This window comes from Hesperophylax consimilis, chromosome 5, assembly GCF_061612785.1.
Source record: "Hesperophylax consimilis isolate HC1 chromosome 5, BYU_Hcon_1.0, whole genome shotgun sequence".
Taxonomy (NCBI): Eukaryota; Metazoa; Arthropoda; class Insecta; order Trichoptera; family Limnephilidae; genus Hesperophylax; species Hesperophylax consimilis.
In genome coordinates this window covers 41086797-41112570 of record NC_142840.1, presented here as the reverse complement: position 1 = coordinate 41112570, position 25774 = coordinate 41086797, and the positions used below count along the sequence as shown (strand labels likewise).

Below are 25774 nucleotides of genomic sequence, written 5' to 3'. Positions count from 1 at the left end.
TTTTCGTCACGGTCATGAGTCGGTTTTACTCCGGTCCTCGAAATTGCATGACGCGCGTAAAGAAGTTTCACTTCAAAAAATTCCTGCAAAGTTATGGATGTAATTACGATCTTTTTCAAGCGCGTATGTAATGATTATTTTTATCAACGTCGCATACACCTTGCTAATGTTTTCAGTATTATTAGGGCTTTTTTATACTAATTTTCATATATTTATTGGCAGGTAGAGTAGAAATTAATATTGTTTAGCGTTTGCCAACGACCATACCATGTTGAACACACCGGTTCTCGTCCGATCACCGAAGTTAAGCAACATTGGGCGCGGTCAGTACTTGGATGGGTGACCGCTTGGGAACACCGCGTGCCGTTGGCCCATTTTTTATGGTAATTTCATGTTTTTTTTTATTTTTTTATCGTTACTATCATTAATAATATCATAAAATTCTTTAACTTTTCAAGTATGCTACAGGCCTAAAATATTACTTAGTGGATTGATATTATGGTCAACCATTGAAAAAAAAAATTCCTGCAAAGTTATGGATGTAATTACGATCTTTTTCAAGCGCGTATGTAATGATTATTTTTATCAACGTCGCACACACCTTGCTAATGTTTTCAGTATTATTAGGGCTTTTTTATACTAATTTTCATATATTTATTGGCAGGTAGAATAGAAATTAATATTGTTTAGCGTTTGCCAACGACCATACCATGTTGAACACACCGTTTCTCGTCCGATCACCGAAGTTAAGCAACATTGGGCGCGGTCAGTACTTGGATGGGTGACCGCTTGGGAACACCGCGTGCCGTTGGCCCATTTTTTATGGTAATTTCATGTTTTTTTTTATTTTTTTATCGTTACTATCATTAATAATATCATAAAATTCTTTAACTTTTCAAGTATGCTACAGGCCTAAAATATTACTTAGTGGATTGATATTATGGTCAACCATTGAAAAAAAAAATTCCTGCAAAGTTATGGATGTAATTACGATCTTTTTCAAGCGCGTATGTAATGATTATTTTTATCAACGTCGCACACACCTTGCTAATGTTTTCAGTATTATTAGGGCTTTTTTATACTAATTTTCATATATTTATTGGCAGGTAGAATAGAAATTAATATTGTTTAGCGTTTGCCAACGACCATACCATGTTGAACACACCGGTTCTCGTCCGATCACCGAAGTTAAGCAACATTGGGCGCGGTCAGTACTTGGATGGGTGACCGCTTGGGAACACCGCGTGCCGTTGGCCCATTTTTTATGGTAATTTTATGTTTTTTTTTATTTTTTTATCGTTAACATCATAAAAAATTTTATATCATTCTTTAACTTTTCAAGTATGCTACAGGCCTAAAATATTACTTAGTGGATTGATATTATGGTCAACCATTGAAAAAAAAAAAGGCGTTAAAAACAAAAAAATAATGTGCGATGGCCGAGAATCGAACTCGGATCAACTGCTTGGAAAGCAACTACGCTGACCATTACACCACCAACGCCAGTTGTCGAGATGAGCTAAGAAGCATTTATATTTTACTTCAAAACTTTGACTAGATCAAATGAACTTTAATCGGTCCCGCATTTTCGTTTCGGTCATGAGTTGGTTTTACTCCGGTACTCGAAATTGCATGACGCGGGTAAAGAAGTTTCACTTCAAAAAGTATTAATATGGATTCTATATTGGATGAAGAACTAAATGACGACAAGGAAATCAATATCAACATAGATGACCCATCAGTATGTAATGAATTTCTTAACCATTCTGCTCTCTCTATATATTGTATGAATATAAGATGCATAAAAAAAAATTTCGATGATACTATAGCTGTTCTCGACGCAATACAACATAGATTTGGCATTATCGTTTTTAGTGAGGCTTGGTTGAAAGATTCAATCTATATCCCAAGTATTACTGGATATTCATCACATAGCACCAAAAAAAATTATTTACAAAATGATGGAATTGTCGTTTACACTCGGAATGATGTCATAGTTTCTGTTGAAGAAATAACTATTCCACATGCCAACTGTCTTAAATTACAACTACCTTATAATGTATGTGTTTTAGCAGTTTATAGATCTCCTTCTCAAGCACACATTGATACCTTTCTTGACCACCTAAATGACTTACTACGTTCTGTATCAACACATAACCATGAAGTGATTTTATGTGGTGATATAAATATAAATATTCTGGATATGAATAGCATAAAAAGTGAACAATATCTTTCACTTTTGATTTACCACGGTCTAAAACCATTAATTATTTCACCGACTAGAGTAACATCAAGTACTGAGAGTTGTATTGATCACATTATGGTTAAGTCAAAAGACGATCCTCAGAGTGCTGTATTCAGGACCAGTATTACAGACCATTTTGCTACATTATTGAAATATCCTAAATCCAGAGTAACAAAATCAAAAAAAATAGACGTAAAGCTTAGACTAACTGTGGATAATGACCTACTAAATTCGACACTGAAAGAGGAAACATGGGATACAGTCTTATCCACCAGTGATGTCAATACTGCAGCTGATAATTTCATAAGACGTCTAAAATTACATATTGGAAATTGCTCATATACTAAGAGAATCCATTGTAATAAAAAGCACTTGAAACCATGGATAACTTCTGGAATTGTTAACTGCCTCATTAAACGTGACAAATTACACAAGAGTTGTCGTAAAGAACCAAATAATATCGAACTGTTTGCACATTATAAAAGATACAGAAATTGGTGTTCTAAAATTATAAAAACGACCAAACAGACATATTATAAAGGGAAGCTTCACGAGGTAAAAGGAAACATAAAGCAAGAATGGAAAATAATAAAACAAGCATTGGATTTGCAAAAGGAATCAGTGCCCATAAATAAACTGAAAGTAAATAATAACATTGTATCCATAAATGATAATCCAACAGTCATTACTAACCATGTGAATAATTTTTTTAGTGATATAGGTCAAAATTTTGCTAATCTTTTGTGTAGTGCAAATAACACCAGTGAAGAATCTTTAGTAAAAAATTATAATCCAACACAATCTATGCAAAATGCCTGCTTTGAATTCAAACCAACGAATTGTAATGAAGTTTTAAATGTGATTAATGAGCTAAAATCAGGTTTTTCGAGTGGAAATGACAATATAAGTGCAATGGTCTACAAACAAAATGCTTCTGAACTAGTAATACCTATTACACACATTGTAAATGTTAGTTTTGAGAATGGCTTGTTCCCTAATCATTGCAAAAATTCCGAAGTTATTCCTTTATTTAAAGGAGGAGATGACAAAGATGTAAATAATTATCGACCTATCTCCTTGCTAAATACGTTATCAAAAATAATAGAGAAATTAGCTAAAATTAGGTTGATGTCTTATGTAAAAATATATGAAATTCTCTCAGATAATCAATTTGGCTTCCGAGAGAACATGGGAACAAGTGATGCTGCTTTAAAAATGATTACCACAGTCGTAGAAGCTCTTGATACTGGCAATAAAGCAATGGCCGTCTTTTTAGACTTGTCTAAGGCATTTGATACCGTATCCCACGGTTTACTCTTAAAAAAACTCAGTTCAATGGGTATTGTTAATAAATCTTTAGATTGGTTCAGATCATATCTTGAAAATAGAACACAGAGAGTAATAATTAATGATCACATTAGCTCAAATAAATCAATTGTATATGGTGTTCCTCAAGGTAGTGTTCTGGGTCCAATTCTATTTTTGTTATATATTAACGACCTCTGTAAACTGAAATTTTCTGGATCTTCAATTGTATTTGCAGATGACACTGTCTTGGTGTTTGCTGCTGACACGTGGAACGAAACGTATGCTAAGTGCGAGGCAGGATTAAGGGCAGTCAAAAATTGGCTTGATCAAAACTTGTTAACCTTAAACATGAACAAAACTAAATATATTACTTTTAGCATTTCCTCTGTAAATCAACCATCTTTGGAACGTTCATTAAAAATACATTGTTGTGTGCAGGAGTGTAACTGTCAATCTTTGGAAAGAGTAGACAACATCAAATACCTGGGTTTAATTATTGATAAAAATTTAAAATGGAACAATCACATTACTACATTAAGAAACAAAATAAGAAGGCTAACCTACATTTTCAAAAATCTAAGAAACATATTGGACAAAGTTACATTAAAAACTGTATATTATGCTCTAGTTCAATCAATGCTTTCATATAATGTTGTCTGTTGGGGTTCTTGTAACAAGACTACCTTAGAGCCTTTGAATGTTGCGCAAAAATTAATTTTAAAAATAATGTATAAGAGAAATTTTATGTATCCATCAAAGTTATTATATAGTGAAAGCAAAATTATGACAATAAGGCAGTTGTACATAATACAGGCTCTCTGTAAATTTTTCAACAACACTATTACTGCCAAAAGATCTCAACAAGTGCGCATCACTAGAATGGGTTCTTCTTTAATGTATCAGCCGGTGTATACCAGAACATCCTTCGGACAAAGGAGTTTTTCATATAAAGCTCCGTTGCTATATAATATGCTTGGAGAAAATATAAAAACTATAGGTACGTTAAATTCATTCAAGAAAATGGTCAAAATCTCCGTACTAGCTGAGAATGATGATTTTGGATCACCCATGTTGTCGCTTATATCATAATTCCTTGTGGAAGCTCTGTTTCGATACAATCCTTATTTACTTACTGCGCATGCACTTATTTACTTCTAAAATAACTTTTGGTTATTTATTATTATGTTACTTATTATTATTATTATCTACTTAATTATCGTATTAATATTTACTTTAATTATTGTCTAGCTAAAATATTTACTTACTTACTTTTTATTATAATATTATCTACTTACCTATCGGTTATTATTTACCTTTTTTTATCTAGTTATTTTTTATTTTTTCTTATTTCTTTATCTTATCAGTATGGTTTCCTATGCCTGTGTCTGATAAGCCAGCACAGGTACCTTGTACTTTAGTTAACAGAAGAATATTATTGTTGCCAACTTACTTAATAATGCTTCTTTTCTTTTCTTTTCTTTTGTTGACTTTTTTGTTTTTTGTTTTTATTTTTTTCATACATTTCTTACTAAAATTTTGTTTATTTTTGTCTACCGGTCTCGAAACGTCCGTGTCATAAACTTTTCTTTTTTTGTTTAAATTTAATTTAATGTTGTTATTATTTTAAATTTACATATATGTATTTTTTAAATGATATTATTGTAAAGCTGCACATCTTGATACAGGAATGCCCTAGTGAGATGTGCAGAGTATGCTTTTTATGTAAAAACTGTTTTTTGAATTAAATAAATAAATAAATAAAAAAATATTTTTAATGTGTAATGAAATTTTTTCGCGCAGGAATGTCAAGCAATCAAAGAAAATATTTTTTATTTCTGTAATCGCTCCAGTGGTAAAAATATATATTTTTTATTTGAGGTATTTATTCAAAATTAATTCAACAATTTTATGTACTTCATAATGTATATGCAACCTAACTGTCACTAGAAAAGTGCAAAGCAATAAAAATCATCAAATTATAAACATTATTTATTTTATGCTCCTCTCCTGCCCTAATATGAATATAACATTTCATTATCGACTCAGCCGCTCGGCCCCAGCAACGAATAACGATGCCGTTCGTTATTACGTATCTACAAGCTTATCCAAATTCTTGGAATACTATGTTATTAAATAACAGGTATGATACTATGTTATTGGGTTGGGGTGTTATTTGTTATATTAGGTATCGGAAAAGAACCGTTATTCACACCTCTAGCCGACACTGAGCTGGAACGTTCTAAGTACTTCAGCACCTGCACACGAATACAGTTGCATACGTTACAGTATTAAAGTACTTACGGCTGTGTTTCCTTTAGCGGTATAGAAATTGGAAATTTCAGAGTGTTATATTTTAATTAATTCTTATGAATACATTAATAAAATCTCTAATGTTTCTAGAGGGATTCGTCGGGAAGTTACTAATTCATCGTCTACAAAAATAAAATCTGGTGCTTGCCGCTTATCCTACAACATTTTACAATTAATAAAATATACATACCTTTTTACATAGTATATTTAATGATAAGGTCCTGTTTTTATTAATCTTAAATATAAATAACTTGCATCCCTTCGAATTCCTCTAGAAACATTTAACATTTTAGTAATAAGCTCATCAGAAATAATTAAAATGTGAGCGTCGGGGCAAATCCCCGTTATCAGGGTATTGTGTCACCTTAAGACACTTTTACAAATGTTTCATAATTTACTTACCCCAGTAAACAACGATGAGCACACTTGAGAATCGCTACATTGTGATGTGATAGTATATGTTTCTAAAACTGATCCATATAATACGGTGTGAATAAGCTTAAAATAGAGTAAAATAATGTTTACTTATGGAATGTAATACGACAATTGGATTTATTCTCTTTTTCACATCTATTTTTACAAGTTTTCATATCACAAGTCAACATTTTGCCGTGTTATTTCGTAAAATGAACCAATGATGCCTCGACCATAGTTCGCACAAGAATGATGACGTCACGTTTTCAAATTTCACTTGAGGCCATACGCGAGCCCAGCCGGCTCCAATGGAACCGGTATGGGGAGTGGGGATAATACGCTTTTAATCACTTAGGGCAGGTCTACTAATATTCATATGTCTATGGTTAACACGAATATACCATAGAAAAAATCGTCACGATAGTTGAATCAATGTACTGAGATACTTCCATATAACATGATACGAACTACGCACGTTGGAATGTTCTTTTGGTGGTTGTACGTACACTAAAAGAAAAAAATATGTGTACATGCTCCGCAGGCCACAAGTAGACACCCAGCGGGTCGCGGGTTGGCCACCCTTGTTGTAGACGGTGTTATGTGTTGACTTCAGTGTGCTCGATTTACATCGTTATATTTTAGCCCGCTGATGAAACAGGAATTTTTTGGTGTATATGAAAAATAGTACAAGAAAAACTCCGAATAAGGTGTTTAAATGACCCGTTCTCATGTGACAAAAAAGTCGAAAAGTAAAAATTAATTTGATTATTTTTTGTTATTTCTATAATTTATTAATTAAAAATAATATATAGCATATTTGCGGCACGTTCCACAGTGAAAGATACTCTCAGAATAGCCCTGGTGTAAAACAACCATTCAGATTTGAAACGTTGCTCGAAATAGCTTTAGGATTAATATTCGAGGTCTGAATATTCTCTTCCCCATCTCGTTCCCCTCCCCACCGTCTCTAGCCTCACAAAATACCCCAATTGGGGATGCCAGTCTCGCTGTTTTACAGGTGACAATGACCAATGACAGGGAAGTTATGTTACGAACTAGCTGTTTTGTTTCAATTTTATTTAACAGGGCCAGAATAAACACTATTTTGGGGCATGTTGTTAAAATATTGAAATATATACAGTAGGTAGTGTATATAGATGAAAAACATGATGTATAATATATGAGAATATATATTATACATCATGTTTTTCTTGCCATATTTAGCGCTTAGAAAATTACTGTTCCTCATTTTAGCCTCTAATTTAGGCAAGTTGAAACAACATAATAAAAAATAATAAAACTTGAAAAATGAGAAAAAATGTTGGTTACCATTCTTTACACGAACACACTAACCAATTATGGTATTTAGAATATTTGTATGTTACAAATCTCTAATAAGTGCAAAAAATACCAGTGCAAAATACGGTATACGGTAAGTACATTGAAAGTGAAATTAATGTTAGTTCAAAAACAACATCATTTTTCATCCACGATTAATCATCTGGATTCTTGTCAATCACAAAAGATGTATTCGATTGATTATATGACATGCCATGAAATAACAATATTTTCAGGTAAACAATGGCATGTGCATGTAGAGCATGTAAAAGTGTTAAATGAAAACACTTAACATGCTTTACATGAAACAGGTTAGAAATGAACCAAAATATTATATTAGTCATATCTTCCTTTCTTGAAGAGTTCGGTGGGATCTGCTACATTGACATCATTGTCAAAAGAATCCACACATGTTCAAATGTTTGCAATAACTTCACCCATTGATTGTAGTACCTATGTGTTGGCCATGGTCAGGTCATGGTAGTTAATTAGAAACTAAAAGGACATGTAAATTACTATTCTTTTAACTGTCAAACGTTCATGATTGCCTACCGATAAATAATGTCAGTGAACATTAGTTTGGAGAACTAGAGCTATTTTTTTCATGAAAAGTGAAGTACTTTTCTTATTTTAAATTCAACGCATGTCTTAAAATATTAAAAAACCTGAATAAAAAAATATTTTTGCTAAATTTATCTCACGCTAATTAGCTCTTGATTTGCAGAGAACAATCAGCGCAAAATATTAAGAAAACAGAAGGCTTCAAATGGAAAACTTACTAGTTCCATTTCAGAAGTAGAGATGGCCACACTTATGCTCGCAGCTCGCAAACGGAAAATTCCCACAGGTCAATATATAGTCCAGGATTTGTCAGTTAAAGCATACTTACCTGGCGTAGGGGACACCGTGATCACTAAGGCGGTACCCCCAGGGCGAGGCTGTTCCATTGCACTCCGGTTCGGCTGACCCTTGCGATTATCCCTAATGCGGATAACTCGGGCGCGTAATTTTTGGTAGTCGGGACTGCGTACGCGCTGTCCCGTCCTTCTAAATAATATCCCTTAAATTGGGAGTTGACGATTTCGAAATGTGACGATTCGAGAGATGGGTGATGGGTCCTGTGAAACTGAGTGAAACACATTCCTTACTTGGAATAAGTACAGTTACAAAATACAAGTATTGAATCAATACTCGGATAAGATTAATAATCTGTTAACTGTACTGTACTGAGTACTCACATTCAGTTGACTACGGAATTCCCTGTCGAAAAATTCCCCACATTTTACCGATCAAAAATGAAAAGTAGCCATCAAAAATACCCGTCAAAAATACCTATTAAAAATACCCATAAAAGATACCCATTAAAAATACCCATCAAAAATACCCATAAAAATACCTATTAACAATATTTAGCCCCAGTATAAAATACTTGTGAGTATTTTGGAACCAGGTATTTTGTCACAAGTACAAAGTATCGCATGTAAATACTGGGTAATTTTACTGGGTACGATAAATACGCCTCACCTCTAGTAAGTAAGAACAGACACGAGCGTGGTACATAGGTTAAGGTTAGAGGTCAAGGGCAACACTTTGTTACAAAACACGGTAAAAACCAATCTGGCCACATTGGTCCTTTTTTTTCATCTCTGGTTTTCACCATTGAAGTAATAACCATGTATTGTTTCATAGTGCTTTCACACAAAGGAAGTATTGAATTCCGTAAATCTAAACTTAAACTTTAGGGTGCACATTTTTGTTATTTGTTTTTGGGGTGTTATGCCGTGTTGCGCTAACTCCTTCTTTAGCCAACGTTTCGGACAGCATTGCAGTGTCCATCATCAGGGCAGATGTGTTATTTGAGGTTGTGTTAAATAACACATCTGCCCTGATGATGGACACTGCAATGTTGTCCGAAACGTTGGCTAAAGAAGGAGTTAGCGCAACACGGCATAACACCCCAAAAACAAATAACAAAAATACTTTTGGCCGTGAAAGTCTTAAATCATATTTTTAGGGTGCACTGTTTACACCCGCGCTGTGCAAGCGGATTCCCTACAGAGCAACGGACCATCCTACGTAACTGAACTGAAATTTGCTCCGAATGTTAATCCGATTTTTTTTTTTAAATGGAACTCACTAACTTCTGAAAATGTGTGAAGGATTAAAACAAGTGATCAAGGATGTCTGTTTGCAACTACCTTTTAGCGTGAAGATTAAAAACACGGAATTTTCGATGTTTTAGCTAACACAACTTATTTTCAGCACACAATGCTGAAAATAGTAATCCATTTTTTCTGTTTTGAACTACGTACAATAATAATAATATTGGGATGATTTGTACAGCGTGTACAAATATGTAAAAAAATTCTACAAATGCACATGTTTTTATTTTATTTATTTGTTTAGAACTTTTGTTTTAATTTAACGAAAACGAAATTTAATAATTTTATTATTATTATTTTAGTTTAGACAGCTGTGTATTATTTTATTATCGTGGTTGAGAGGAATTATTTATACGTTTCTGTTATTACCTGTTAAATCGATTTACTGAGAAAGTAATTGTGACAATAGATTCTATATTCTGTGAGTTTCCTTAATTGTTTAATAATGACGTGACTGCGTAGACTAACATCAATGCGTGAGTGTTATTAGCTTATTTAAATGTATTATTTTGTTTAGGTTTGTGAACATACTGAGAAGTGGGGAAAAAATAATTTTCCCTCCTTTCCTAATGAATGTTATTTTAGAATCATTCGTTCGATTTCCATTTACGTTCTAAAACTTAAATACTTGCAGAACTTAATAATTACATTTTTTTTGGTAACAATAACAGAAACTTGTTTACTTTCTTCAAAGGATTAATTATACAAAACATCTTGACGAAATCCGTAACACGTTCTGTAAGAAGTGCTTGGTTAGTTCACTAAGTAAATCTCGCGTGAAGCTCTTATTAAATTTGTCCTTTTTCCTTATATCCTTCTCAAACCATTCAGTCTATCCAAATGTAAAGGAAGGAGATGGAAAACAAAGCAAAAGCGTATGTATAGCCTCTGGAACACAGCTGGGGAGGAACGAATGGGGGATCGATAACATTTTAACTTAACGTTTAGATTTAAACGTAACTACATATAAATAACATAACATACTTGTAGTTCTGTGAATAGTAGATCCCGCGTCTAAAACAGTATATTTAATCAATAAAAACCTAAATTTCCTTCGAAATTATAAATTTTGACATTAGCTCCACACATGAGGTCCTGGGAAAAAATCCCTCGGGGCCTTTATCATATTTGGGGATAATGTATGACGGGTATTTTTAGGTAAAGGAAAGAGAGGAAGAAGGGGAAGATCTGGGAAGGAAAAGATACTAAGGGTGGGTAGGAACTTTTTTATTTTTTTATGAACAAAATTTTTGATACATATACAATTCAGGTACATACATAGTAATATAGAATGAAAGAGTAACAAAAAAATCCCACAAAAGCGAAGCCTGAGCGTGGGTATTATAGTGTAAGGATAAAACAGTGGTGTTTAAAATATATTTTTTTTAAACTTGTAAAAAGTATCTATAGAGATCAATGTGATTGGTTTTTGTTTACAGAAGTTTCTATATATATTTTTTAATTTACAAATATACACACAGACACACACACACACACACACATAAAACATAGATGCATGTATATTTCTTTGATTTACAGAAATTAATCTTTAATTCACCGAAAGACATGTCGTATTTTAGTTATTTAGAAACAGATAGCTTAAATTATAGAAAAAAGTTACTCGCTTCGAAATTATTTCTTATCCAACTTTCAACATTTTTCTTATATAAGTTCAGGTTTTGACACATGTTGATGGAATTGGGTAAATAATTGAACAATTTGGGGCATCATAGTTGATGTGCCTTTGGCCCAGCCTAGTTTTTTCAGTGAGGGACTGTGAACACGCATGTTGTATGTCTCTGGCTCGAGCGATTTGTGTTTTTGGTGAAATTGATAGGACGTTTAAATATAAATTTGAGACATTGAATACAATAGATCTGTCTTAGTTCCATAATTTCAGTTTCTTGAAATAACTGGTTTATGTCTTGGTCCTTTGGTACATTATTTTAATGATGGACTTCTGAGCGATTTCTAAGGGTTTTACGTGGTTATTGTAAATTCCTCCCCAGGCAATTATTCCATAGGAAATAGATGAAAGCACTAACGCGTCATAAACAAGTTTCATGGTTCTTATATTGACAATGTTGCTCATTCGTTTGAATATGTAACTTAGATATCTCAGTTTATTGACCGTCTTTTCTATATGGTAAGTCCATTTGAGTTGGCAGTCTATAGTTACACCTAAATACTTGATATATTGTCCGAATTTCACGTCTTCGCAATTTGAGCATATCGCAAAGTTACAATTAGGGTTGTGGAACTTCAGATTAAGATTATTTTTAGGGGATGAATTTTGGGAATTATAAAAGGGAATAAAGATAGTTTTATCATAATTTAGACTGAGGAGATTTCTATCAAGCCAATCTTTGACTGTTGCAATACATTTGTTGGCTTTGCTGGTTGTTTCTTCCCACGTTTTACCTTGTACTGTTATTGCAGTATCATCGGCAAAAGAGAGAATTTTGCCTGGTATTGCAATATTGCATAGGTCATTGATGTAGATTAGAAAGAGTAGTGGCCCTAAGATAGTTCCTTGAGGAGTGCTTAAGCTTGTTCCTATTTTTGTGCGTTGTTGGCGATTCAATATAATAGCTTTTTAATAACATGATACTTTTGTTTTTAATACCGTCTTTAGAGATTTTTTTATTAAAATTCTGTAGTTGACTGTGTCAAACGCTTTCTTTAAATCCAAGAAAATGGTTAGCGTTTTAGTGTTAGAGTCAAGGTTAGAGTATTTGTTTTTGGTTAAGCTAAAGATAGCGTCATCGGTGCAAAGTTTGGTTCTAAAGCCGTATTGATTAGCTGAGAGGATTGCATTAGATTCTAGAAAGTTGGGTTCAATGGTTCTCCATCTCCGTCTACGTAAATAAATAGCTGTTTCTTGTGCTACTTAACTTGAAATATGGTGTTATTTTAATATTTGAGTGTATTTAGAAATAAGCGGAAAACGAAAATTTTATCCAAATTTCTATCGGTATAACTCTATAATAATATTAGTTAGATAAATTGTGCAGCGCCTTCGTGAAGAAATGGGGTTAAAAACTTACTTTTATCTAACCTACAACTCATCACTTCTTATAACTAGTGACTTATAACTAGTGACTTATAAGTAAGACTTAGATCTAGTGGCTTCCAAATAAGACTTATAACTAGTGACTTATAAGTAAGACTTATAACTAATGACTTACTAAAAGTAATAACATTAACTAAGACAATATAAATAGTTTCAGTGCATATTTTCATTATGGTCTGGCGGTGGTTGTAATAAAAGCTGCCAGCCAGCCTATATATCGGAACTATGTGTCAGACAAAACGCAATAGACAGCTTACTACTCTAAGTCTAATCGAGCTTTCTAGGTCAAATCGAGCGGTTTACTATGATCGCTCTTTTCGTGTAAATGGCCCGCTCATCTGGAATACACTCCCTCAGCTCTTACTAAGAATTTGGCTGAATTTAAATGAGCTTTACAACAAAATTATACGAAAAATCTTACCATCCATAAATCTTAAGTTCTTTTCAATAGTTTATAATAGGCCATTTTCTCAAAATTCCGGTAATTGTTTGGTTTCGGTTGCCTCCTTATTGTACCTTTTTAAAATGCTCAGAAAATTCTAATTTCTGAGCAAAAACTACCTCCTGCTTTATATTATGTTTTAGTTTTAATGTTATTGTTTTGTCCATTCCTACTGTTATTGTTATTCTAAGTTTTGTCATCACTTTGTATAAACAGTATATTAAGTGTTATATCTGTATTAGGAAAGGCACACTGTAGGAATAATTTTAAGAACTTGACCACTAATACTAAATGACCGTTTTTAAGTTTTTATAAATCTGCGCTATATAAATGCCATGTTATTATTATTATTACGAATCAATTGATGAAGATGAGAATATTATAAAGGCATAGGCATTTATAAAGTAGATTTGTTGTAAGTATATTTCTAACTGTTCGTAACCCAATGGGTGCGTACCCCTCACTCTGTTCCCAAACAGTCCCTTGCTTCTTCCGCTATCTGACGTTTCGCGCTCGGCAATGGCCGCACAACTCATTCTATCGGGCACTATTTCACCTCACAACACCGCTTCATCCATCTCAGAATCCATCGCCAGTGTCAAACCTAGCCACAACATGGACTCAGTCAAAGATAACGTCACCTGAAACGAAGAAGCAAGAAGCAACGATGGTGACACAGTTATGTTGTGAAACGTTGCCGCCATTATTGTTGTCTATTGATCACAGTGAAGTTCGCGCACTCGATTCTCGAAGAGATTCGTTCTTTGGTTCGCTGTACTACGGTTCTAGTAGCAAGGAAAGGAGTGTGCGTTTCCCCTCTACCAACACATTGCAAATTAGTCATGTGATTTTGACAAACGTGAAAGCTGGCCATTGCAGTTGCAAAAATATATTCGAGTGACTGTATTCGTCCGCGTGCGTCTGCGCAGAAACGGGCATTGTAAATCTTTGTTTTCGTACTAATTTTGAAAATTTGAATTATCCTTTCTTTTGTCCGTACAGTTGAAGTTGTATTTTGAATTTAGAATCTCGTTATTGTTGTTATTACTTCTCAAGTATTAAGTGCCAATTTGTGAGTAAAGTCGGTGCCAACTAACATTTTAAGTTCATGGCTAATAAATTGTAGCTATATCTTTTCCATTATTCGTGGATTTTTGTGTTCATCTAGTTTCATGAAATAGGTGAGTTCCCTTTAATATTGACAATTAATTTTTAAGCAATTTTTCTATTGCACAATATAATAATTTATTTATATGTAACTTCGGCTTCTGAAAAGCAAATTGAAATATATATGTCTAAATGGCCCAAGTTACTCTTCTCATAAATTTATTTACTATATTTTGTACTTGAATTTGGAGTAAATTAAATTATCTTTAAACATATTATATATTACTCCTTGGGAGCAACTTACAGATTATTTAAATTATCAACTGAAATATAATTTTATGACCCACCACATATTTTTTAGGTTGGAAGATTAGCCAAATTCCTAACCTAACCTAAACTTACAAAATAAGTAGTGTAAACAAGTACTTTAATCCAATAGGGTCCCACTTGAGTAATTGAGTACTTGTGGGTTATCGTCTACCATAAATTAGGTTGGATAATTAGATAACTTTACCGAATTGAAACTAAGCTGAACTAACTTAGCCTAAAAAATATGTGGTGGGCGATAACCTGCAAGTACGTGAATAAAATGGGGTTCTACTCTGCTTGATTTGGTATTTGTATGTTATAGTCTACCACATATTTTTATGGTTAGGTTAGGTAAGAATTTCACTATAGCATTAATTTATTAGCAAATTAAGAAAACAATTTTCTTCAGCTAATTTTCAAATCTAACCATAAATATTATGTGAACCTAACCCTAAAAAAATGTGGTGGGCTCTAACCGATCATTTCGTAAGCGGTAATTTAGCGATAACATAAAAATAAATAACCTTATGAGGTGTAAATAATCTTTTACATTTTTTAATTAAAATCTTTATATAATTTATCTACGTAGATAGTAGTTTGTGTAGCACACAGGTATTGCAAATCGGTGTTTAAATAGAGACTCCACCCTTTAGTATTATCTAAAGAACTTATTGATAATTGTTATCTATTTACCTACTTGATTCTTGTTTGCCCAGTTAGTGGCGTAACGCGCGGATAATCTATTGGGCAGGTGCCCCCGGGGTCCTCACCGAACTGTTTTGTGTGAATTCAGACCTAGACCTAAAATTTATTCTACCATGTCTTTCTTAAAATTTCATCTAATATATGTATAATATTTTAGAAAAGTGAAAGTGAGATAGGTAAGTATATTGTCAAAAAAAAACGCACAAATTAAAATGATTTGTGATAACGTTTGGATAAAAATATTTGGATTATTTATGATAAGTTGACCATTTTGACGAAGATGGCATAATTTCACTAATCACCAAGAACGTAATACAACATGATAAGCAAAATATTTCTGAAAAAATCGCCGTGGGTAATTTTTTTTTCTTATTATAGGAATGGTATTATTTTATGAACTGCACTTGATGCATGTTGAAAACAAGTTAAATCAATCTCGACGGTGGGGTCATATTATTCTGCGCAAAAATGATTGCCTGCGGTGTAGTTAATTCCATAACGAAAAAAAATTACTTTGAAGGTTACCCGATTATCGCTACGACACTGCTTATGCCAAGGTGCTTCACAATGTTCTGCCAAAATACCGATCAAAGCAACTATTGGCAAATTTTAAAGCAATTGAAACACGTAATAAGAATAAATATATCGAATTCAATACATGACAACATAGTGCAACAAGTTGTGAAATAAATTAAATTCCTCGGATAGCATTAAATTTATTTGTGGAAATTGCCAAAATATAATAATTTTTTCAATGTGAATATTTTCTGTAGGAACGTTCTCCGATATAGAAAAATTAATGCTGCTTTCAAAGTATTATTTTCGCGTGAAATTTCAAATACGGCACTTGTGCGTTGTGTTATTTTCTATTGCTCTATTGAAACGCTCCCAGCGCCTTTTTCTAGCCAATAACAACCTCAAAAATGTGCAGATAATGGCCGCCATGGCCAGAAAGGGAAAACACGTCGATGAGAGCTTCGTTTCTACTGCTCTGTTAAAAAGCTCCTGGCTTCGAATGGCTGCCATGGATAGAAAAGTATATTATTAGTTAGATTATTCACGTGCGTTTTTAATAATTATGAATACGGGAGCACGTGTTTTGGCAAAAGACATTTTTGCTGCATTTAAAAACCGTACAGTGTCCACATGCTTCATTATACATGTGCATAGGATTAATACTTACCCGCAGTAAAAATTAAAGTTTCTGCCCATCTTATATCAAGTGCTCGTAATCAACAATTTTACCAACCGGAACTCCCACTACTTATTTCGATGAATAATTATATTTTTAGATAGAAAAGAGTGCCAAGATAAGATTGTAATTAATAATATCACGCGAAAATTAGTATTCAAAGAAGATCACCCGAAAAAAATACATTGTTTAATTGAATCAAATACTTTCTTCGGGTCATGCAGAGTCGGAATAACAGAAGAGTACATACAAAAATGTTGAAATATATTACGTATTTGTACAGGGCCCTTGAGGTGATTTTTCACAAAAATGTTATACAAATCATCATCATCATCAAATATTATTATTAATTGTGACGATGTTAGAACTATGTGCGCCAACACAGAGTTCAACACGGAGGTTCGACCCCTCTGTCAACCTCTTCTGCAAAACCGCATGACGGTTAGTTGATTAGTTTTAAATTTAACTTACTATTTAATATGTCTTTTTTGTTGCAATAACTACCAAAAATAGTCAAAAGTAATCAGGACATCAACAGCTGTTATTTACAACATAATATTTTCAAAACATTCCATGCTGAAGCGGTGTTTTTTCACGAAGAAGAACAGTACGATGGATTTGCCGAACCGGAACGGCGTCCCGGTTGGTTTAGTTTGATTCAGAGCACTGATTTAATCAATGGAGTGGTGCCGGTCACAACGTCGCACAATGTTAGAATGTTTTTTCAAGATTGAAACGAGTTTGACCGAACGGAAAGTTACTTTCGATGACAAAGGAAACCACAAACGAACGTGGTTTTTACTATGAGGAAATAGAATTATGATTTTAGCTAGAGATGACAAGTGTCTAAAAGTAATGTTATTACATTAGAAGCCCATTTAAATATATATCTCTCATACAAAAATAGTTGCAGTACTTACAGACTTATTTACAAAATTTCCTTATCTCGAAATGGGAATGAACAATTTGGCACCTGCTTTGGAATTCGAACTCCATACATCAAACCGAAAACCGAGCGTCCTTCCTAAACAATAAAAACGTAGGTATCTACCTATCGTAACTGCAAAAAACCCTTTAATTTTTAAAATTTCTGCAAATAAATACATTTACTTTACGCTTGCTTACGTCTACCCGGTGTTGCTTGGAGACTTCTCTACTTTCTATAAAAATAATATGCATTTGGTATATAAATAAACTTTCCAGAAGAAATTCTCTAAATTATCAAAAATATGTCAACATCCGTTGCGTAGTTTAGAAGAATTAAGCGCACAGACGCGGATAGTGACTTTGTTTTACATTATTTACAGATACCTTTCCAATAAATTTTGGCTACTGAAAAAAAAATTACAATTTATTTTTTTTATTTTTTGACATAATGTATTTTTAAATTTACTTTTTTCGAATTTTATCATATCCACGAAGACTATTTAGAACATATGCTTGACAGCTGTATCACAATTACACTAAAAAATGCTGAAATGGACCAAGAATCTCATTACATTTCATGGTCATCAAAGATATTAGAAGAACGAGATGTGCTATGCGCAGTTCGTACTGAGTGGAATTGTTTTGCCGAGTGTCGCCGGTTTTGTTCACCAATACTACTGCACACCTTCGCTTGCGCTAAGGTATCCGCACTAATACATAGAACAGATTTCTGTGCGTACACGTCCCGATACCGTTTAAAGTACCCTAATTAGGTAGTACTCGGGCTACGGTCCGGCGGCCAACATAGCATATCTCGTTCTTCCAATATCTTTGATGGTCATCAAACGTGATGAGAGATTGAAACAACACAACCAATTATTTATATATTTAAGTATTTTGAAAATAATAATGAAAAGTGTTTTCAGGCGTTTTATGCCTTTGCAGAGTGCCACTCCGGTGATACAATTTCACAAAAAAAAACTTTTAAAAGAAGTTATTTAATTCAAATATATGATGTTGCGAACCCCTGAAGCTATTGAAAGTAGGTGTACCCCACTTCTTCAAAGCATGGAAATTTCCACTGTAACCACGCGCTCTGCGCTCGCTGGGCCAATTACAGAAGAGGTGACGACACACGGTCCAGCATGCCAACAGTGAACTAGACGGAAATGTCTGTGGGCAAGAGAGAGACGGGGATAGCGGTGGATGTCATGATCAATATGCTCAGGGCCCAGTAACAAAGAAGCCCCACAATAGAGATGCACCCGTTTTTTGCGAGTTAAAGGGGCGCCTAACGTTTTGGGACAGGGATATAAAAAAAAACTGGATTATTATTATTGACTGCTCGGAGTTAGAGAGACTTGGCATCTCCGAGGGAAGGAGATGGGGGAGAGGAAGGTTGGGAAGAACCTGGCTATTTAGATCTGATCACTAAACACCGCTAAAGCTTTTAAAATAACGTTTTGATTCTGAAAAATATGGTGATAATGAAAACACAAACTTTAAGGCTGGAAATAGTGCCACGACCTAGCGCTGACGAGCTGGACCGATGGCCCTCGTACGCAGCGCAGAACGAATCGCGTGGCATTACATTGTACTGTATATTTTCTCCATATATAGTTAAGTAATAACATAGATCACTGTAGAAATGTATTATAAGTATAAGTTTGATTTTGCACAAAAACGGCGCTATACAAGTCATCCAATTATTATTATTTATTTATTATTATTACAGCTCCATTCATTCACCTACATCGCGAAGACCTACGCACGCGTGGAACTATTTCCAGCCAGCATTCTTCAAAAAAACTTCAGAAAAGACTGATCTAATTTGCATTTTCAAAATTAGACTCACCTTTGTAGTATAATTCATCTACTTCAATATTCCTTTCCGTAGACTCGGAAATAATGAATTGTTGATACTTAATCAATACTCTACATACTAATTATTAAGTATCCCATTCTCGTTTGTCCAAGAATGTCCAGACTTGTAAAAACGAATGATTTTTGTCAGTCGTTATGCTAATAATTATGTTTATTTCTATTGTACGAATCAATTCTAGAACTTTTATCGAAACCTTGTTCAAATGTTCAAGCCACGACTTGTCATTATCTTAATGTAAATAAATAAATTCGTGTTCACTACTATTTAATCAAAATATACGACATGTTTCGAAACCAATGGTTTCTTAGTCAAGATAAACATATAATATATATTTAACGTAAGAATAGACAAACAAGTACATTTGGACAAATAAGTTTCTCAAAGTGGCAAGCAAAATAAACGTCAATTGTCGTACTTTTTTTCAATTTCATAAAAAGTTTAAAAACTTTGCATTTCATGGCAAACACAAGAAAAAGCCAAGAAATAACAGCTTTCGTAAATCCACACAAATTATTTATTATTATAAAAATACAATTATTTCGATTGTTTCCCAAACATTTTCAGCCACTGGAGAAAGTGAGATAGCGAACTTAGAAACACATAAGTATAGAAGGAAACCTAGGACAGTAGGTCATCTCATATAGAATTCCGTATTACTTTTAGTATAAAATAGTAAACGTGTATTGTTATCTGCTTCATACTGCTGATGTAAAATTTATTTGACGAAACTTTTAAAATAAAAAAACACCGTCCGATCCTATCGTTTATTTCGCTCATACACACGACATATATTATTTTGATGTCTGTCTTTGTCATATATCTAAAACGTTTGAACGAAGATTTTATTAGAAACATGAGTTCCTTACTTGCCACATTTCATCTTATTTTTGTGAGACAACGACAAGTCTAGATGAATTGTAACGTCATTGCCTGCATAGGTATTTTCAAATTAATTTTGTTTCTTAACTTAGTAAAAACAAGATTTTGCAGGTAGATTTTTACACCATTAGTTCCCTTAAAAAACATTTTTTTATGCTTTGAGTTGTAGTCACTGCTTCTAGGGTATCTTCTCCATAACAAAGAGCTTTATAATATTTTTTTCTGAATTATGTTCCTTTGTTTGAAAGTGAACCTTTCTCTAATTTTTTGTGGCAAGTTTTACCCAAAGTTGACCGGTAATTACGATTTAGGTGAATGACTTCCTTTGTTCTTTGTTTTCTAAGACAGTCATGCCTTGAAATTTAATACCTCAACAACAACAGCAACTCCCTCATCTTTACAACATTATCCAATTTGGAGATACCTAATGGACGTTTTATAAGATGCTTTTTTTCATACCGATCCCCATATGGAAATTATATCGGGACCCGTATGAGAAATAATACTTTGGAATTTGAAATCTTGAACATAACCATATATCACATGAAGAATCTGTCATTTGTCTTTGTCGTTTTCATCAACAAATCATCAAAAATACCCGCGAAATTCACAATACCGAACACGTTCACGTCACAATCATAAACACAATATCTATAGCCTTTTTACCAATATTTTAAATATAAAACAAAATAAACATGGAACCTTTTCGCATAATAGAGGGTGTCCAGGGTAATACGGATTCTACATGATAGTTGAAGTAAAAAATAAAAATGACTTTTCCTCTTGCCATTTTAAGTTAGTTTTTAGGTTCAAAGGTTGGATTGTTTGTATTTCGTATGGAAAAATAAATATTAATCCATGAATAAATATTTATTATGGGAAAATAAATTTACGAATTTCGGAAAAAGATATTTATCTTTTTTACTTCTACCATAATGTAGAATCACCTCCTGAAGTTAGCGCACTGTATAAACATAATTGTAAAGGGCCTAACTTCATAATACATAGTAATGCGGTATGAAGAAATGCAGCGAGTTTTACAACTAGGTATTATTGTAACATCATCTAATTCAAAATCCGTAGCGAAGTTTTGTATTACTCGAACGTTTTCCATTTAGCCTGTTTGTAAATTTGTTTGTACGTTCTGTTTCCGTGTCAAGATGGTGACCATGTTGGTACTGCTTTTTATCCGCCACAGTTCGCATGAGCGTGGCTCCTTCTACGAGCTGTCAAATCGGAATAATAAATATTATGTTACCTACCTGCCTAAAGAAAGTTCTCAAAATAATTTCAATTGAGATAGTGACGTTATAATTCCTTACTTAAAATATTTAAAAATAATGCTACACAAAATACATGGTGGTGTAATTAAGTAGGTAGGTATTTAACTACTTACAAATTTATAATTTCTAATGACGTTTTGGTTTTGATTTATTAAAAACTTCTAAGCTGGTCCCTTTTCACGGGTTGATTTTTTTATTTATTTAACCCTTAAATGCATGATTTATTAAATTTTCTGGAAAAAAATATATTTTGTAGATATTTACATGCATATGCAAGGAAATATAAAGAATTTATTTTATTTGTAATTTTTTAATGATATTTGATTAAAAAAAAATTGTTGCAAATTTACAACACCATGTATTTAATAAAAAATAATATGAACAATTTACGTATGAAAAAAAAAAAAAAACCTAAAAAAATTCTTAAAACTAATAAGTGTACCGGAAAAATACGAGTTATTACATATAAGTATTGTATTATTGTATCTACTTACCTAAGAAAATCAAAATAAAAACAGCAAAACCAAACTGTAATTCTAACCTCCAACCAATTTTCGAGAATCTTCACTTTGTTGAAGAAAAAGTGACATTTGACATTCGCGAAAGAAAAAAAAGGTCATGCCACTCGATAAAATATATTACCGTAAACTTGATAATTCTAAAACGGCATGCATTAAGTATACACCAAAGAGTTAAAGGTGGTTTGAACGATATGTTGCAGTTTTACAACAGTATGCATTTAAGGGTTAACCATTGCATATTATAATCTACCAATAAAACTATATATATTATAGAAACTACTATATTATTCTACTAAATGAACTTAAAATGACTGAATTCATCATACTTCATAATAATATATCCTTATTGCAATAATTGTAAGTATTTATGAATACTAGAGCTGCCAAGTGTTAGCTGGGCCTCGATTCTCGAGGAAGTCAATCTAGAATGACGTTTGACGTTTGGCGTATGTATATTATTCGACGAGACCCATGCAATAAAAATGTCGACCAATGTAGGTACTTTCCACGGCGATTGCGAGTGTCCTGGATTGGAGAATCGATACCCTGAAGAGAATACTCACCGATTGGGGTTGGATTGTGAGTACGTGGCTTTCCACAGGTTCCTGACATTGATAACTGTACGTGGTCGTGGTCACGTAGGAAATTGCATCGGTTTCTTTGAAAAACTGCGGAGAATGGAATTAACGTTTCAACGCATGAAACTCGACGAAAGATGGCCTAAATATTGAATAGATACAGCACGCAACATTTCGTCAAAACACAAACATAATTAGTTTCTATTTATTGGATATTTCAGCCCATAGTAAATAGGGAGCCCCTTGGGGTATGTTGTGAGGTCTTGATGGTCTTCGAAACCAGTTTGCCCATGGTTTTCATCCTAACCTAACCTAGATCTAGGAAAATTAAAATGTTTTAAACATATTTTATTAATTAAACTAAAACCAAAGTGATAAATATGGTTTTATTAAAGTTAGGCTAATGCTAATTTAAGCGAACTACATTTATGCAAATTTCTTGGCAGAGAGGTTACCAATCACTTTTAGAAAGTTCGATAACTCAATCTCTTTAGGGGGAGGGAACCAAATAATGTATGATGAAACCAGTTATGAACATTTTTTTACATCATTAATCGATTTGCAGAAATACTGCCACTTGTACTCACTTTGTTTTGCGTGCCAACATAAGGTATAAAAGTTGAACCGCACGAAATTTAGTTTGTACCACTGATCTAGTTTTGGGGAGACATCAGATCTAAATAAAAAATATATATCTGAATAATTGTACCATTTGAATTCGGCACACACATTGTTCCTCAAAGGCAAGGTTTGCGAAGAACTAACGTCTATGTATTCGTATTAAAACAGAAGAGACTGACGGCAAATAATGGGCTGCAGGAGCTTTTTTCAGAATGTAAAATATTATTAAATAAAAACATTTTCCTTCCACCCAAGCGATACCTCACTAGATTATAAACATGTACTTAAAAAAATCCCCCCTCTCCCTCCCCCTAGAAGACTCTTCAGGACTCTTCACTAATGAATGACAAGATGAATGTAAGACCAAAATTTCAAGAATTGACTGAATTTGTCATTTATTTCATGCATTTTGATACTACTTTGACCTGTATTACTAGTATTATTGTTTTATTTGTTATTATTATGTATTTTTTCGCGTTTGTAGCCACCCAGTCTGATTTTGTGGTAGCTACGCCACTGTTACTATCCCGGATGCTGAAAAACTGAGAAAAGACAATATTTTAAAAACTTTTTACATTAAAAAAATGCGCAGAATGACGAATTCATACATTTTCATTTTATTGTTATGTTCATCAACAGCCTTGGCATAGATAAATATTTGCATATTGCAAGAGTTTAAATTGCCAATAAAAAAACAGAGCAGTTAAAATGACCTGACCTGGTTGCTGAAATTAATGTTTGCATCCATTTGCATTATTAGTAGAGTGACTTACTTCAGCCTTCGTTAATTGCATACTAAACTTACGCGGAGAGATTATTTGCAATATTTACTGTTCACTGATAGATTTATATACCTACCAGAAGACAGGTTTTCTTTTTTAATAAAATAATCTTTTATAATAAAAAGCGCCTAGAGATTGAATGGGCAGTTACAAATATAGACATTTTGAATGGGCAGTTACAAATATAGACATTAAAAATCTTGCATTTAGTCACGGCATGTCGCTGCCGATTTGGTATTTATAAACACAATCTCAGTTTTCATCGCCAAAAATGTCGAATGTTTGTTGCTTTTTTATAAGCCACTATAAATTTACCAAACGAATACCGTTTTAAGTTTTTACAGAACTCTCGGTGGCGAATTTCTAGATCAGCGTTTAACCATTTCAACTCAAAATATCATTCAATTTCAATATTTTCTTAGCGAAATATTTTCTTGTTCCTTTTGAAAACATGAAATAAATAAGGACATTTATTCCATTCAGAATTGAAACGATGCTTGATATGGCTTTAGCCGTGTTTGGTGAGTATTTCCCCACCTTCCTCGCCCCATAATGAACCGACTACACAGTGCAGGGAATAAATATTGCGTGAACACTAACGGTACTGAATGTCTATCAGCCTATAAACACATTATTATTAAATCTGTATGTCAAATATGAACTTGGCAAACATTAAACGGATTATGTGAGAACTATTTCTACTACTCTACAAAATACGTTTAAATAAAAAAAAAAAAAAATATTATAATACTTAGTTTAATATTATAGTACTTGACTTAATATTATAGTACTTTGTTTAATATTATAATACTTGACTTAATATTGTAATACTTAGTTTAATATTATAATACTTGGTTTAATGTTATAATACTTGACTTAATACTGTGATACATGGTTTAATATTGTAATACTCAACTAAATGTTTTTCTATTAGACTTTTTGTCGATTCTTGTCCTAATCTTGCGTAATAGAGATTGTTAATTAATTAATTAAAGTTACATAGTTTATTGGCTAATGTGAACAACAATTTCATCCTTTTTTATTCAATTGATTTGGAGGATATTCGCAGATCATATATTTTTATTTCATTTACTTAAACTTCATGTTACCTACGTTTCGTAAACTCTTGTTTCATGTTAGCTATATTTTGTTAACCTATGCATTGTTAAATCTTATATTTTATGTAATCTGTATATTCTCACATATTATGTAAACTCTTTATTGTTATTGTATTTAAAAAACATAATTGCATTGTATGTCAAAGCCTTATGGGCGTTTAAATGAAAGAAATAAATATCTTTCCCCTCCCATCTACCTTCAGCCTCACAACATACCCTGCTTAGGAATGCCATAGTCTCACTGTATCCAGACGGTTGGGAGAAGTTGGGTCTCTTGTATTGTTTTTACATTAACATGTTTTTGTTGGTTAGGTTTAAAAGTTAGTTATTTCTTCGCTTTTAATGACATCATGTCACCTTTAAAGGTGTGTTGAATTTTAATTGTGTTCAGTTATCCAGGAGCCATAAAAATACAACTAAGGTATTGGTGTGACGGATTAAATCTCTCTTCCTATTATTTATAATCGATAAGTTAGGAGAAGAGTCTTTATCCGTTATTAATTTATCCACGTAATAAAAGTCATGTAGCGGTGCAAGTGTTTTATGATGATTGCAGTTTGATAAAGTCCCTGCAT

At 33.0% G+C, this 25774-nt stretch overlaps 1 protein-coding gene and 4 non-coding genes across 6 annotated transcripts in view; all 5 read left to right on the top strand.

Moving 5' to 3' along the window:
- The first annotated feature begins 253 nt into the window (after nt 1-253).
- On the top strand, nt 254-372 carry LOC149423953 (5S ribosomal RNA). Its single transcript, XR_016302262.1, has one exon. It is a non-coding gene; the product is annotated as a 5S ribosomal RNA (ribosomal RNA).
- Nucleotides 373-695: 323 nt separating this feature from the next.
- Nucleotides 696-814, top strand: LOC149423952 (5S ribosomal RNA). The gene has a single exon (XR_016302268.1). It is a non-coding gene; the product is annotated as a 5S ribosomal RNA (ribosomal RNA).
- A 323-nt stretch (nt 815-1137) lies between these two features.
- Nucleotides 1138-1256, top strand: LOC149423951 (5S ribosomal RNA). The gene has a single exon (XR_016302261.1). It is a non-coding gene; the product is annotated as a 5S ribosomal RNA (ribosomal RNA).
- A 7240-nt stretch (nt 1257-8496) lies between these two features.
- LOC149423950 (U1 spliceosomal RNA) lies at nt 8497-8658 on the top strand. Its single transcript, XR_016302259.1, has one exon. It is a non-coding gene; the product is annotated as a U1 spliceosomal RNA (small nuclear RNA).
- Nucleotides 8659-13844: 5186 nt separating this feature from the next.
- Nucleotides 13845-25774, top strand: part of LOC149423948 (monocarboxylate transporter 1) — a 127130-nt gene continuing 115200 nt past the window's right edge. For both annotated transcript variants that reach the window (XM_089631871.1, XM_089631870.1), the window contains exon 1: nt 13845-14473. The gene's annotated coding sequence lies outside the window, so the exon portion shown is untranslated. The remainder of the gene's footprint in view (nt 14474-25774) is intronic.